The sequence below is a fragment of the Gobio gobio genome, assembly GCF_949357685.1.
Source record: "Gobio gobio genome assembly, chromosome: 4".
NCBI classification, from domain to species: domain Eukaryota; kingdom Metazoa; phylum Chordata; class Actinopteri; order Cypriniformes; family Gobionidae; genus Gobio; species Gobio gobio.
In genome coordinates, this window is record NC_137100.1 from 56,856,913 (window position 1) to 56,874,742 (window position 17,830).

Consider the following 17,830-nt stretch of genomic DNA (forward strand, 5'->3'; position numbering starts at 1 on the left):
AACAATCTGAGAGGGAGAGGAGAAAGAGTATGTGTAAGAGGTGGTGGATGAGGATGAGGATGAGAAAGAGCAAGGCGTGGGCAGTGTTGTCAAGGCTGGATCCGGCACACTAGAGGGTTTTTTTTACCCTTTGCCTGGCAAGAGACGACATTGGGTGGGTCTGGCCTGAGGATTTTGTCCACGTCACAGGCAAAAACGTGATTCTGAGGCAGAATTAATCTCTCACTGACATACAGACATTCAGTAATATTCAGCACAACACTACACTTGCAGTAGCCTAGAAATCTGGACGCACCCTAGCGGCAGCAAATCTAATTTGCAGCCAGGGTAGTCAGCAGCTTTCCGTTGGCTTGTGGGCTGGAAAAACCAAAGTCTGGTCAGGCCAATCCCATCGTGTATAGAGTCGGTGGGCAGGCTTAACATAATGACGGCAGAGTTGCGGCGGTTCCGCGTGCTACTCGTAAATAAAGAAGCTGGCGAACAGCGTTCTTTCGAATCGGCTTTGGCCGCGACTCCAGAAGACTTGGGGCCCGTCCACACGGAGACGCGTATCACTGTATACGTATACATTTTTTATCGTATTGACATTTTATCGTATACTACATCGTTTTGAGCCGTTTTCATGCTCTCGTGTGTACGCAGATATTTCTTGAAACGAGGAAAAAAAAAAGATCGGATAGGGAAAGTTCTAGCTTCGTGTGGACGGGGCCTTGGAGTTAAAGGATTAGTTCACTTTCAAATAAACTTTTGCTTATAATTTACTCAACCCCTTGTCATCCAAGATATCCATGTCTTTCTGTCTTCAGTCGAAAAGAAATGAAGATTTTTGATGAAAAGATTTCAGGATATTTCTCCATATTTCTCCATATAATGGAAGTCAATAGACTCCATACGGTTCAAGGTCCAAATGAGAGGTTCAGTACAGCTTCAAAAGGGCTTTAAACCACATCAAACGGTACCAGACGATCAATAAGGGTCTTATCTAGCGAAACGATCAGTCATTTTTTTTTTAAATAAATAAAGTTTAAGTTTTATAAGCACAAATGCTCGCCTTGCTCTGTTCAGTGTTGCGCGCTCGTGACGTCACGTAAAACGCAGTTACGTTGAAAAGGTCACACTAGACGCAGGCGCAAAGACGTTTGAATATGTGGATTCGGTCCTCCTTCCGCTCATTTGTAAACACTGACTCGGTACTTCCGAGTCTAGCGTGACCTTTTCTACGTATTTGCGTTTTACGTGACGTCATGAGCGCGCATCTCTGAACAGAGCACGGCGAGCATTTGTGCTTATAAAACTTAAACTTTATTTATTTAAAAAAAAAAATGACAGATCGTTTCGCTAGATAAGACCCTTATTGATCGTCTGGTACCGTTTGATGTGGTTTAAAGCCCTTTTGAAGCTGTACTGAACCTCTCATTTGGACCTTGGACCGTTTGGAGTCTATTGACTTCCATTATATAAAGAAATATCCTGAAATCTTTTCATCAAAAATCGACTGAAGACAGAAAGACATGGATATCTTGGATGACAAGGGTTTGAGTAAATTATAAGCAAAAGTTTATTTGAAAGTGAACTAATCCTTTAAGCTTTTCCTTGAGAAAAGAACGGCACTGAAGTCATTCCCTCTATGGTACGCTATATCAGGGGTTTTCAAACTTTTTGTGTGTGTGGACCACTATTTGTAATCAAAAAATTTTGCGGACCACCTCATAACACACAAAATAAAATATGTCTACACACAGTCCTACCTGAATTATTCCGCACCTCTAAATAGGCTTACTAGCACTAAAACTATAACTATTCATCACATCAGTACAACAGGCTTGTTAAAAGAAAGTTTACTGCAGACAACGGCTGCTACATATTTAATTTATTTATTCTGGCTCATAGATGCATCCGACTCACTGTCAATCTCTTAATTTTTTGTAACTTCTGCCTCTGTCTCTTTGACAGATAGAACCTGTTGCTATCCACCGATCCATAACTGCACTGAACTTGAACGTCACAGCCGAGCGCCACTAGCCTATTTTTGTAATCGCACAATAACTTGACAATTAAATACAAATGTTATATCAATATGGGCCTACATATTCTTTTTACTTTTTATTTTTTATGGGAATTTCCTGGTAAAATGAAGGTAAAAAAATATTATTTTATTTTATTTTATTTTGCCTTTCCACGGACCACCTGCAGTACCCTCACGGACCACTAGTGGTCCGCGGACCACAGTTTGGGAATGACTGCGCTATATGATTTCAATGAGGAAAAAATTATGTGTGGTGTTTTTCCTGCTTAAAATAGGACACTATAACAATACAAATTTTTTTTTTTTTTAGTTTGTTGCCTCAAGGCAACATTGTACCACAACGGACAAATTGAAACATTTGAATTTTTCATGTAGAAAAAAGAAATATATTTATTGAAAACACCAATTTCTTTAACCAGACACCTAAACAAACACATTTATCCAGTTTATAATGTATTACAAATTTCACATTTAATAAAAAGTAACATTTCAAATTCAGCTGTTGCTCTCAGGCAACATTGTACCATCGTGGAACACAAGTATTACCAAACTATCACATCAAGTTATCATATCAAGTTATCATATCCATCTTCATCCTCAATCTCATCCTCACCCTCTCCCTGCCGGATTGTCACTATGACCCTCATCTTCATCATCACGTGACACCTCATCCTCACCCTCATCAACTGGCAGTTGTGTTTTATGCCTTTTTTACATGCTATAGAAAATGTGCAGATCATAATATGTGCAGTTATAGTTTGTAAATTACTATTCTTATGAGTGCATTACAAAATCATACAAAAATGCAAATATATTTAGAGAATTCTAACTCTTTTCCTTACAAATATACTATATTTGTATACAACCTATAGTGTCTGGCATGGCCTTATGTGATTCCTTTATGGTACAATGTTGCCTTGAGGCAACACACAGTTTTTTGTTAATTACTATAAAACATTTGATGATATATAATGTAAAGTTCTTGAAAAGACTTTTTTACTTACCAGTGAAGGTGACTTTGTGGGTGATTAACTGGATGCAAATTAGTGAAAATTCACTTTTCATTGGTGAAAATATGGAGCCATGTGACCTGTGCACGTGCTGAAACAGGACACAAAATTGGCACTTTCATTGATTAGTATTTGAGTTCTTCTTCCCTGAGATAGGTTTAAACAATAAATTGGTGTTTCATTTTATTAAAAATAAAGTCAACTAAAATAGACTATGTTGCCTGGAGGCAACACCGTACCATAGAGGGTGGAAGATGTGTTCGGAGTTTTGCCGACCGGATACGGCGAAAGTTTAATCTGTCAACTAGCTCCGATTCACCTTCTTCATTGCTCTGGTTGGTTGTAGTGCTATCCTACTGAATGCAGAGGGAATTTGAAAGACAGCAGTTTATCCCGCCCCTCGGATTGAGCCCTGCCAATGGTGAGTTTCCAGACCCAACATCTTGATGTGGGTCTAGCTTGTCAGGCTACACTTGCAGCACAGTATACAATTAATTCACCTTACTGTAAGTTGCGATTACTATACTTTTTTATTTATTTTTTACAAAAGTGCAAAATTTGTTTACAGTTTTTCTGCATTTCTAAAAACACATTTCTCAAAACCTTAAACACAAAACCAAATCTTTAAACTACATTCAGAGAACATCTGACTCAAAAAAAAACATTTTATCTGTGCTCAACATCAAATAATGCTTTCAGATCATACACACATCAGTCAATATATAAACTCTTCAGATCATTCATTAGACTACATCAAAGAATGGAGAACACAGCATCCGAAGTACAGTTACAGAAAAAAAGTATATTGGAACACAGTAAATTACAGATTTTCACAATTGCTAAGACACATTTCTTAAAACCTTCACACATTTTCTCACAACATTACAGTTTTTCTCGATTGCTAACACACTAAAACTGATTTAATCGGCACAATTTCCCAAACCATTAATTCAGTTCTCAAAACAAAGACACGTTTCTCAAAACTATAAACACGTTTCACCTGTTTTCACTCACATTCCAATTTTCTTAATGGTTTCTGCAAAACTCTACACAAAAATGGCCTTTTAGAGAGGTTTAACCATGTTCTCATTCATAAAATACAGACACACAATATAATTAACTCAAGTGTCACTATGTTAACTCAAATAGCGCATATTTATCCACCAGTAAACATTATAGCAAATCTGATGACACACCAGTCAGAATCTCATATAAACGGGAGCACAGGTGTTGTGCTTTATGAAATTCATCCTAATCATCTACAGGGTTTTATATTACTTGCACATACAGTATAATAATTACAGTAACAGTACTTTATATGAGAGCAATTTCACTATTCTGTGTCCAGTAAACTGTAGTACATGTACACCCGCAAAGTCGTGACTGTCAAATTAATTTGTAGCCAGCCTGTTTTGTTTTTGTGTGGGTGGAGGGTATTTTTGCCGAACTGAGAGACGATGGGACTGTATACTGTAGAGAAATTTGACCGAAGGTGCAGAGGATGCAGAATTTATTTCTTTATTTATGTATTACTGTAATTGACAAAATAGTGTATTTTGTTGCATACTGTCATATTTAGTTATTTGGTTTTTGAACTTTCCTTCTCTTGTGAGATCGACTGATTTGATCTACTTTAATATACTGTAAGATCACTTTACAGTAGTGTAATTATAATTTTTCCTGAAGTTCATTGAAAGCTCATGTTATTCTATCTGCACTTATTTCATTTATGTTGTATATTACTGTAATAGACATTGAGCTGTCAAATTATTTTTGAATCCCAATGTTTTTGTTACAGCACACTGAAAAAACAGGAAAACACATGTTGTCCAATTTACTTAATCGTATTATTTGTGATCTACGCAACAAATTTGTGTTTCTCTTCTAAACATGATTTCATTGCTTTCGATTAATGTAATTCTCTAAAATGTGCAATCTACTAGATCAAATTATTTGGGGTGAATGTGAACCAATTAAGTACTCGAAAATGATTTTTGCTGAAACTGTAGTTCCCAGCATGCTTTGCTTGGGACTTGACGACTAGAGTAAAATTGTTGAAATTAAGTGTTATTTTATGTGTTTTTGGGCAAAATGAGAAAAAGGGGGAGACTTTATATTGTTTATTAGTGTTTAATGTTTAATTATGTTGGAATTATTCGAACCATTTAAATTACACTGCTTACCATAGTGGAGAAGAGCGGAGCGATTGATTAGGCTGTGGACTGACTCAGCACTTGACATTAAAGAGCATTTCACACTTGGCACATATATGATGTGCTATTGCTGGCAAATATAATGTAAGCTACTGAGTACTGTATATAGATCAGTCAAGTGACAACAAAAATATACAAAAATTAACATCTGTATTGATTAAAGAGGCAGGGTCTCAAACCCCCGTGTGCACTGTTGTTAGGGAGCCATATTAAAATCATTGTGAGACTACTCAATTCGGTTACTTAAAAATTACTTAATTCCATTATGTTGAAATTATGTGAACAAATTATGTTTGTTTAATTTAATTGAATCATGTGGAACCGATGTACATGATTAAATCATGTAAATCCAACACACCATTTTTTTCAGTGCACACTCTAAAAATGCTGGGTAGTTTTAACCCAAATTTGGGTCAAATATGGACAAACCTAGCCGTTGGGTTAATTTTTTTCAATTGAACGTTTAACCCAACAGTTGGGTTTGTCCATATATGACCCAAATTTGGGTTAAAACAACCCAGCATTTTTTCGAGTGCAATATGAATTTATTTCATTAGTGTTGTGTTCACTGGGCAGGAAAGTAGTCTGTGGGTGCTTCTCAATAATTGATGCTTCCTCGTTTCCTCTCTCCTCCGTCCTCCAGCCTATGACCCGGAAACATCTTACAGGACATCTCAGTTCTCTAGGTGAGGAACAAGGATTGAGGAAGCTTCTTGAGGATTCATGAGCGAGGATGCATTGGTCTTTCTTGTCGAGAAGCTTGAATTCTCATCCCCTTCACGTGTATCACAATAATTTTAATTAATGCTTTACCTTTGCTGTTTAAATAGACCATTTATCACATATTTCAACAGGGCATCTTTACTTTATTATTATTATTAATGAATTTCTTAAATAACCAAACTTCAACAATATAGGGGCATGTCAAAGATCAACTAGGGAAACCGTCTAGAGTTCTTCAAACAATGACTGGAGGACGTTAAATGCCAGTTATTCTTCCCAAACCAGTAAGGTGCAGGGTGCTCACAGGTGCAAAAATATGAAAACGTTTCAAAAAGAAAAGAAAAAAATTAAACTACAATATAAAACAAAAACGACAGGAAACAATAACCTTGGAGGTATAACAATACCAATCAATCAGAGTACTCCTCAGCAGCCACTGAAAACCAGTCATAGACTAACTGACAGCTGCATTGTGTGAGATTTTATACACCTGGGTACAACCATTTCTTAAGAGAAATATAACATGGAAAAGTATTTTACAAAAAAACAATGAATACACTTTCCTTCAATACACAACTATTAATAGCACTACATGACATATTAACTTAATTTCAGCAGCAATTATAGAAAGTGAAGAGCAATAATCCTTTCCCATCATACTTGGTCTCTCCCACCAGCCACCACCATGAGGCATTAGGTATAAAAGGCATGATAAAAGTCCTTTCAGATCTTTTACTCATTTCAAGATGGCCGCCATCTATGATGATCCAGGTAATTGTCAACAGTTTATCAGCAAAGCTTAAATGTCCACTGGTTAGTGCTCAGGAGGCCAGTCTGAGACACCACAGTCTAGTTGTATATGTGCTTGTGTGTATGTGTAAGGCATCTCTCCACCTCGCTGACACTTCAAGGTAAATAAAGAGTTTTTTAAAAACCCAAGTATGTGTTCATGTCTTTATACACACAAATAAGAAGAACTTTCAATGTGGTAGTTGCACTCAAATCATCCTTGTTCACATTACTTAAAGGGGTGGTAAAACACGATTTCTCATTTCTAACTTTAGCAAGTGTGTAATGTTGCTGTTTGAGCGTAAACAACATCTGCAAAGTTACAACATTTAAAGCAAAGGGAGATATTTGCTTTTAAAGAAATCAATTTCTAAGGACTACAGCAAACGGCCGGTAGGGACTACAGACATTCCTCCAGGGTTGCTGACATCACCAGCCCCAATATTTACATAAACCCCTCCTCCGAGAATATTAAATAAGGGGGACGAGGCCATTTTGTATTGCTGTGGGGAAGAGTTGTTGTGGTATAGTTAGTAGGCTGGAATGTTGTTATTTTCATCCGGATTGCAGGTCCTCTTTGTTCAGCCTTCCTAGGGACAGGGGAGTTAGGGATCAATGGTTAAAATTTATTTTTAACTCGGTCCCTCATAATTATTACCCAAATCTCGCTCTCTGTGCTGCACATTTCACGGAGGAAAGCTTCCACAATCTTTGCGAGTTCAGTGCAGGATTCACACAACGGCTTGTCCTGAAAGATGGAGCAGTTCCAACTTTAAAAACAGAAGCTGTTTACGGGCCTCAACCTGTAAGTATGATTTATTTTTCGTCGATGGGTTTTCCTGTAATAGTTCGTATTGTTAATTGTACGTTGTAGCAAGGAAGTAAACAAATGACAACGCTGTTTGGCTCTGCAAACCAGTTTGTTAAATGCTCATTCATACTTAACGTTATCTGACAAACACCTAACGTTACAAACTTTTTAAAAATCTCAACAGCAAACTTGGAATTAGTGTAAATTATTATTTGATTAGAGCTTTTATGTATTGTTTATCTGCATGCTTGTTTATCTACAGGCATGCTAAACATGGTTCTGTGTTTGATTTGGCTACTAGTAAAGCCAATGTTTAGTGTTCGTTTTGGGTTAATAGTTCTTGTGACAGATATTTGGCTATAATCGTTCTAAAAATACAAAAGTAACAGTGCCATTCAGTAGCGATCACTATAGATCCGCAGTCTTTACTCTTGAGGACTGAACAGGTTCTGCTCGATCATCCTCACTAAAATTGTCTGGGTCCGATTCGGGCTCAAATTGGTATGGTTTTATTGACGCCATTGTTTTTAATACTACCAAAGCACAGACTACCGGTAAAGGTAAGGGGCGTGACGTTTCCGACAAACGTGCACTAGGTAACCAATCTGAGGCCATTGGGTATTTTTGAGGGACCGGCTTCATACCCGGAAACCATCAGACCGTTTTTACAAGGAGGGACAGAGCAGTGTAGAATAAAGGTAAAATATATGAAAAATAATTACATTTTTTAAAAACGAAGCATGAACACATGTTACAGTGCACCCCACAAACACAATCAAGCCTTCGAAAGAATGTGTTTTACCACCCCTTTAAAAAACTCATGTACCTAAATGAACTTCAATTTACTGAGTTGTTTATACTAAAAATGAGTATTGTCAGCTTTACTTAAGTGTTTGTTCGGGCAGTGAACTGGGCAGTGGATCTGTAGTTCCCAGCATGCTTTGCAAGGGACTGCATTAGGAGAGTGAATTTAGGGATTAAAGTGTTATTTTATGTTTTTCAGGAAAAGGAAAGATGTTGTTAGTTTATGTTTGTGTTTAATGTTCAGTTATGTTGGACATTTAGAGGAGTTTCTGTAACTTTGTGCTTAGCATTAAGCAGAAGAGTGGTGCCTGTGTTTAGGCTGTGGGCACTCATTTACACACATTTATTGGATGGACTTCCTGGCCTCAATTAAGTTATTTAATTTACTAAAAATATGCATGTTATTTAATAGGTTTCGACCTACACTTATAGAGCAAGTAGTTGATTTAATAAGGTAAATTAAATCGATAAATGTGTCCACGTAACATAATAAACTTTTATAAATTGAAGATAACATTATTAAGTAAACTGCACATATAAATATTATATTAACAGTGACAAATTCAAATGGTTTGTATTTACTTAAAGAAATTTTGTCAGCTTTACTTGACTTACTTTAGTTCATATAACTAAATTGTTATTTGTAACAATTACTTGCGTGGAACCACTTGATGCTTTTTTGAGTAGATTAAATAAATAAGTCCTTTTTTGAGTGTACAAAGGGGCTAAAGGGCTAACACAGGGAACAGAGGGCAGCTCTGTGATGACATGATGAAGTGACACTCAAGTGATCAAGAATATTCCAATATAAAAAGACACTTTCCTTTCCTCCGTCCTCATTTTCTTTCCTTGCAGAACTTCCTTCGCATCCTACGGGGGTTGAGTTGTGACGCGAGGAAAGGAACGAGAATGGACAAATAAGAAATGAGAAGCAGCCTGTGTATTTGCAGACTTTGTGTCATCTGAGGCCAAATTTTGATTCTGACAGAAGTAAATATGTTTTTGACTGAAATATTTGATGTGTAGTTACGAGATTTTGTTTATAGTTGTGAGAAAATGGTGAATTGTTTCATGAAGTGAAGTTTCTAAACATAATTTAGGGAGGATCGAGCCCATCTAATCTTCCAATCAACAGCCAGAGTATCTGCCTCTCCAAACTCCACCTTCATCTTAGGTACCTTGCCCTGTGTAATCATATGTTTAGTCACTGTGGGGGTATATCAGAACTTGAGACGAAGCTGCTTCATCGAGCCCCTGACAGCAAGCCAAATAAGTTTAACCTAATATCTTAAGATTATATGGGTAAACAAAATTGTTAACTCGTCCAGATTTTAAAACTAAACTCACAAAACCCTTGACTCTTCTGGCAAAGTCCATGCAGAACGTTAGTTTTTTTTGTTTTTTTTTAAACAGTAAACTATTTTTGCAATTACATAAAGTATAGGAAATGCACCTGAGTAAAGAGATATTGTATATATGTACTGCACAATTATAGTATTATACTGAATATTGAATAGTTACTACTGAATGTCTGTATATTCAGCACTTGCATACTGTAAAAATACTGCAGTTCAACTGCAAAATCAAGGTCAATGAGAGATTGATTCTGCTTCAGCATCATGTCTTTGTGTCGTCTCTTGCCAGGCAAAGGGAAACACCCTCTAGTGTGCCGGATCCAGCCTTGACAACACTGTCCACGCCTTGCTCTTTCTCATCCTCATCCACCACCTCTTACACATACTCTTCCTCCTCTCCCTCTCAGATTGTTTCCATCTGTTGTTGGTATCATTCAGTGCACCTGTGCACCCTGAACTGGCTCATTTTGTACAGTTGGTTTGATCACATCATTAGAAATAAGTGTGAACAATTTTGACTGTGTTTCAGTTGTGTTTAACTTTTGCCTGCCTGTTTTTAGAGTTTTGCAGAAAGAGTGCATGAGATTTGCAAATGGTATCTAACAACCTGAACTTGAGAGAAAGAGTGATTTATTCGATAAATTGGTTTAGGCTATTGAGAATTTGGTTTAGGGTTTTAGCAATTCAGGAAAACTGTAACACATAATCAAAGTTTCAGTTAGCATGTCTCAAAAAGGCTTTAGTCTGACCAAAATGCTCCCCTCTGAGGGAGACTAGACAGAGCGTATAAATTATGCATCTAGCAAATAACATTTCTGCTGACGGCACATCTCATGTTCTTGGCTAGACGAATCCAGAACAACTCCAAAATGTAATGCTCTCAGCTCTTTGGGAATCAATCACATCTAAATCTGAACCAGTGGGTGATTCTCATCCTTTGGTTATTCCTATATGAGATATTCCCGTCATTTACCTCTGAGAGAGCCTTGAATGAATGACCTTGAAACTTCAGTGTGAGTTTGCTGGGTGTAGTTTTTCTGATATTGTCTACTTAACATATTGATAAACCGCATATGTGTATACAAAAACAGCATACACTACTGTTCAAAAGTTTGGGGTCAGTAAGATTTATCTTTAGATTTTTAGATTTTTCTTTACATTGATCAAAACTGACAGAGACATTTATAAGGTTACAGATTTCTGTTTTAAATAAAATGCTGTTCTTTTGAACTTTCCATTCATAAAAGAATAATGAAAGAATTAATGACGATTTCTGTAAAAAAAAACTGTTTTCAACATTGATAATAATAAGAAATGTTTCTTGAGCAGCAAATCAGCATGTTAGAATGTTTTCTGAAGGATCATGTGACACTGAGGACTGGAGGAATCATGCTGAAAATTCAGGAATAAATTTCAGGAGTTATTTTTAATTGTAATAATATAGCATACTATTACTGTTGTGAGACAACGGGTCTTCGCAGGCCCGCTGTTAGGCGAAACTGGGTTGCCAAAAAAAAATAACTCCCTAAAAAAAAAAAAGATGGCAATACTCGCAGAGATGTAAAAGTGTAAAAGTGATGTTTATTTTACAGTGCTCGAGGAGTGGAAAACAGACCCAACGCTATATACACAAGTAACAAAGAAACAAAACTGTGCAAAAGAACAAAGAAAAGAAAAATATATATATTAAATATATATACACACTCAAACTACTTCAGGACAGACAATAAAGATCGCTCACGGCACCACACCTGCACGCTCACTCGCCAGGTAAACTTACCCAGATTTCTCTGTGGGGCTCCTTTTTATAGGCCAAGCCCCGCCCCCTTTCCGGTTAACCCCATTAACAACATACAGGTAAGTTAACAGGTAAGTATATACATTTACACTACACAACATCAATATATAAACACATAGATTAACGAAATATTTATGGAAACCAAAATGTAATCAAAATAACAAACACAAAAAGATAAACATAAAATTAATAAACACATAATAATAACACCAAACTTCCTTTACCCCCCCGTAACGAACACTACAATAGACGAGCCGGCTTCCGGCTGCTTCACGCCGACACGCCCACCCACAGCGGACCTGGCACTACTTATCCAGGCCGCAGGGTGGCGCTCGGGTTCGACCGGCCGATGGTGGAGAAGCAACGCGAAAGACCGGCAACACAGACGCTGACAAACACTCATGACAGTACAAACACAACAACAGGACAAAACATCAAACAAAAGACAAAGCTAATGGGTATGTATGTTAGGAAAGTGTGAATACAGTTTGGGGATGGAGATGGAGTGGATATGTATGCGTGTATGATGACCAAACCAGCGTGCTATCGGCGTGCGTGTGCACCCGCCCGCCACAGCAGGAACGGAGGACGAGGTAAGCAGGGGATGATTGGGTGTGTGTGTGTGTGTATGTGTGTGTGTGTGTGTGTGTGTGTATGTGTGTGTGTGTGTCGACCAACGGGCATAGGGACAGGTCACTCTGTCACATCACCTCCTCCCTCTCCAGGCCGCGAACTGACCGGATTCCGTGACAGGTAGTCGGCAATCCTGTTCTGGACCCCAGGTCGATGTCGGACCTTGAATTGGTATGGTTGTAGGGAAAGGTACCACCTAGTCACCCGAGAGTTGTGGTCCTTCATGGTATGGATCCATGTCAGAGCTCGGTGGTCAGTCTCTAAGGTGAATTCCCTACCTAGCAGGTAATACCGGAGGCTCTCCAATGCCCACTTGATCGCCAACCCTTCTTTCTCCACGGTAGAGTATCTGCTCTCTCGGGGTAACAGTTTCCTGCTCAGGAACGCTATGGGCCTTTCTTCACCCATCTCGCCCAGGACTGCTCCAATCCCCACATCCGAAGCATCTACTTGGACAGTGAACGCCTTGTTGAAGTCTGGACTTAGGAGGACGGGGCCTGAACACATCTGCCTCTTCAAGGTGGTGAAGGCCAGCTCACAATCCTCAGTCCAGACTATCGGGTTCCTCACACTTTTGCAGAGCAGGTTGGTCAATGGGACGGCAGTGGTTGAGAAGTTGGGAATGAACCGTCGATACCACCCCACCAGTCCCAAGAAGGATCTGACCTCTTTCTTTGTCCGTGGTCTTGGGCTGTGACGGACGGCTTCTACCTTGTCCACCTGTGGCCTCAGCTCACCGTTTCCCAGATGGTACCCCAGGTAGTTTGTCTCCGCCTTCGCCCACTCACACTTTGCCACATTCAGGGATAGACCAGCCTCATGGATCTTGGTCAACGTGTCTCTGAGGTGCCGAAGATGATCCTCCCAGGTTGCACTGTAGATGACCACATCATCCAGATATGCAGCCGACCATTCGTCGCAGCCTCTGAGGACTTGATCCATGAGCCGCTGGAATGTTGCGGGGGCCCCATGCAGCCCGAAAGGTAGGACCGTAAAGTGGTATAGCCCTAGTGGGGTCCGAAACGCTGTGTAGGGTCTGGACGCCTCCTCCAGAGGGACTTGCCAGTAGCCTTTACATAGGTCCAGAGTTGTGATGTATCTGGCTTGACCAATACGCTCCAGCAGGTCGTCGATGCGTGGCATGGGGTAAGCATCAAACCTTGACTGGGCGTTCAGCTTTCGAAAGTCAATACAGATACGTAACGTACCATCTTTCTTTGGGACAATCACAATAGGGCTGCTCCACTCGCTCTTCGAGGGTTCAATGACTCCCAAATCTAGCATTGTCCCAATCTCTGCTTGCAGTGGTGCCACCAGCCTCTCAGGAACGCGGTATGGTCGTTGTCGTGAGGGTGTCTGGTTGAGCAGGTGGATCTGGTGTTGTACCAAGTTGGTCCGTCCAGGCCTCTGACGGAACAACGAGGGATATCGGCTCAGCAGAAGGTGCAGCTCAGCCTGCTTGTCCTCAATCAGATGACGGAGATCAACTTCTGCTGGCTCTCTCACCTTCGGCTCGGGTTGTTCGTCCTCCAGATCATCCTCCACCTTACGAATCAACAATACAGTCTCTGGTTTGCTGGGTGCTTCTTTCCACTCCTTTAGTAGGTTGATGTGGTAGGTCTGCACCGTCTTACCCTTGTCGGGGTGATGAACTTCGTACGTTACTGGTCCCACTCTACGGATGACACTGTATGGGCCTTGCCACTTCATCAACAGCTTGTTTACCGACGTGGGAAGCAGTAACAATACCTTCTGTCCAGGTTGCAGCTCTCGGGATCTGGCATGTTGGTCGTACCAGGTCTTCTGTGCTTTTTGTGCCTGTCGGAGGTTCTCTTGGGCCTTCTCCCTGTAGCTCTCCAGGCGGTCTCTCATTTCAAGGACGTACCGGACTATGCCCTTCTCAGACTTCTCCCCGTCTCCAGACGAAGTGGCCTCCCACCCTTTCCGTAGGAGATCCAGAGGTCCTTGTACCCGCCAGCCATACAGTAGCTCGAATGGAGAGAAGCCCGTCGATGCTTGAGGTACCTCCCGGTAGGCGAACAGTAAGAATGGTAGCCATCTATCCCAGTCCTTTCCAGTGTCTGACACGAACTTGCGAAGCATGTTCTTGAGCGTTTGGTTGAAGCGCTCCACCAGTCCATCAGTCTGTGGGTGGTATGGGCTTGTCTTTAAGGCGGTGATGCCTAACTGCCGGTGCAGCAACTTCATCAGCCTTGACGTGAAGTTAGTCCCCTGGTCTGTGAGGATCTCCTCAGGTATCCCCACCCTGGAGAACAACTGGACGAGGGCATTGATGATCTTTGGGGTTGTGATGGAACGAAGAGGGAAAGCCTCCGGATACCTTGTTGCGTAGTCACTGATGACCAGGATATACTGATGCCCCGCACTGCTCCTTTCCACCGGCCCCACAATGTCCATGGCAATGCGCTTAAAGGGGACAGATATGACAGGCAAAGGGTGTAAGGGTGCCCTATCCCGTTGGCGCACAGCACTGGTCTTCTTCATGTGTGGCATGTGGTGCAGTATGTTTGTACATTAGTATACATGGAAGGCCAAACAAATCGTGAGCTAATGCGTGCATAGGTTTTCTGGAGTGCCATATGCCCTGCCTATGGAACACTGTGACCTAGATGTAACACAAGGGGGCGACAACATGTAGGGACAACCAGACGGGTAGATTCATGGTTTTGCATGTACAATATATCATTGATAACAACATACTTTTCCCCACACAAGTCAGCTTGTTTCCCCTCGAACACCTTGGTAAACAGTGGTTTCAATGATTCGTCAGCTTTTTGCAACTCTGCAATGTTCTCTGGGACCTGCCAGTCATGACTTCCCAGCCCTTCAGTTTGGATCGTGGGAGCTGGTGTACCCAAACCTTTTTCCAGTCGCCGTTGACGACGTGACTTTCTGGGGCCTTTAGTCCCGCCCTGCAGCAGACTATGGTGTAAGTCTGGCAAGGGCTGCAGACCGGTTTTAACCTGTGCCCGTGTTATTACCGGACAAGAAACACTGACAGCATTAGAGGTAGTTATGCACGGTTCAACAGAATGCAGTAATTCAGTGAGCACTGGTAAGTCTCTCCCTAAAATCATGTCAGCAGGCAAGTCATCTACAATTGCCACATTTAACAGGTAAGTTTGGTCCTGCACACATACATTCACCTCAGTTTGAGGACACTGCTTAACATCCCCGTGAACACACTGTACACTGACCACCTGAGCAAAGGGAACATGTGACATATGACATTTCTTTAGTAATGACAAGGAGCTACCAGTGTCCAACAAAGCATTCAGACATTGTCCGTTCACAGTCACTTGCACATGTTGTGTTTTGCGCATATTGTTCATATTGTCCTCCTCCCTTGGGACATAACAAAAGCCAGTCAATTTTGCCTTACGAACTGGACACACTGATGCCTTGTGACCCAGTTGTTGGCAGTAAAAACACACAAGTCTTTTCTCAGGCACCTCTCTCTGTGCTTGAGTTGCATTAGAGTCATTGCTAGGTTCCCCAGACCTATTGGAAGTGTTTTTAAAGTTACCTTTTACGGGTTGAGAGCGCTGACAACCACGGTGAGCATTGAGATACTGCTGCGCCAGTTTAGCAGCATCCAGTCCAGTTGATGGCTCATGTTCCTTGACCCATACCCGAATCTCTAGGGTAGGACCCGCAGAAACTGCTCCAGGACCACGGTCTCACCGATCTCCTCCTTTGTGTGCAGCTCAGGTCTCACCCAGCGACGGTACAAGTTCCTCAGTCTGTTGTAGGTCTCTGTTGGCGATTCTCCAGCTGGAGTCGACGTGGCTCGGAACCGCTGGCGGTAAGTCTCCGGGGAAATGTTGAATTTTTCCAACAGCGCCTCCTTCAGCTCGGCATGAACCTCCGCTCTGTCCTTATCCATAGCCAGGTAGGCTTCCAGCGCTTGCCCAGTCAGTAGTGGAACCAGATGATAGCTCCACTCCGTCTCTGGCCATCTCCATGTCCTAGCGAGCCGCTCGAAACAGTGTAGGAAGCTCTCCACGTCCTCCCCTTGTTGGAAGACTGGCAACCTTGGCTCCGTTCGTGGTGCCGGCTGGCCGTACCTTGTGTCAGTCGGTGAGTCTCTGTCTCTCTGTAATGCCGTGCTCCTCCGCTGGGCTGGTGTAGGGAGCTCCATCCGTGGGCTGTTGCTCTCACTCAACTCCTCAGCTGGCCGTACAGCTTGCAGAATCGACTCTCGTAGACTCTGTATCTCCTTCACATAGCGTTTCTCCCTCTGCTCCTGTGCGTTCAGGAAGTCACGCATCACAGCATACATCTCCCCTCTAGATGTCGGGGAATCGGGTCGTCGGGGTGACGTGGACTTGGGACGCACTGTTGGAAGATCTCTCTCTCTCTCCTCCTCCGTAGACTCCTCCTAGCCGTGTCCCAGGCCACATCAGACTCAGCCATAGCCTTGCTCTGTGAGCGAAGCCCCGCTCTAGGCTTTCTACCTCTCGGCGCAGACTTGCGAGTAGCCATCCCACTTCTGACACCAACTGTGAGACAACGGGTCTTCGCAGGCCCGCTGTTAGGCGAAACTGGGTTGCCAAAAAAAAATAACTCACTTAAAAAAAAAGATGGCAATACTCGCAGAGATGTAAAAGTGTAAAAGTGATGTTTATTTTACAGTGCTCGAGAAGTGGAAAACAGACCCAACGCTATATACAAAAGTAACAAAGAAACAAAACTGTGCAAAAGAACAAACAAAAGAAAAATATATATATTAAATATATATACACACGCCAACTACTTCAGGACAGACAATAAAGATCGCTCACGGCACCACACCTGCACGCTCGCTCGCCAGGTAAACTTACCCAGATTTCTCTGTGGGGCTCCTTTTTATGGCCCAGCCCCGCCCCCTTTTCGGTTAACCCCATTAACAACATACAGGTAAGTTAACAGGTAAGTATATACATTTACACTACACAACATCAATATATAAACACATAGATTAACGAAATATTTATGGAAACCAAAATGTAATCAAAATAACAAACACAAAAAGATAAACATAAAATTAATAAACACATAATAATAACACCAAACTTCCTTTACCCCCCCGTAACGAACACTACAATAGACGAGCCGGCTTCCGGCTGCTTCACGCCGACACGCCCACCCACAGCGGACCTGGCACTACTTATCCAGGCCGCAGGGTGGCGCTCGGGTTCGACCGGCCGATGGTGGAGAAGCAACGCGAAAGACCGGCAACACAGACGCTGACAAACACTCATGACGGTACAAACCAAGCCTGTAGTGCTCCTGTCAAAAATTGAAGCTTCCGCGCCTCGATCGCCCCCGGTGGCCGGTCCCAGTATAGCTCCTAAACCCCGCCTCTCCATGTATTTGAATAGAGAGCGAGACACACTAAACAATTAAATTACACTTCAAATAATTGTTTCCTAAAGATGGTTTCTGTCATTTTAGGCAGTTTTTATTACGATAATTTCATTTCAAGTGTTCGTTTTTTAAATAAGTTTAGTTTTAGTGAGTTATTTGATGCTATAAAAACGGGGGGTGTGACGTCATGATTGACAGCTGAGATTGACGGCTTCTCTGAGTGAAGTTGTCACTGAGGCACTAACTGACTTTTTTCGGATTTTTGGGAGGAGATTGGAGCTTTAGCTTTAATTTCTAC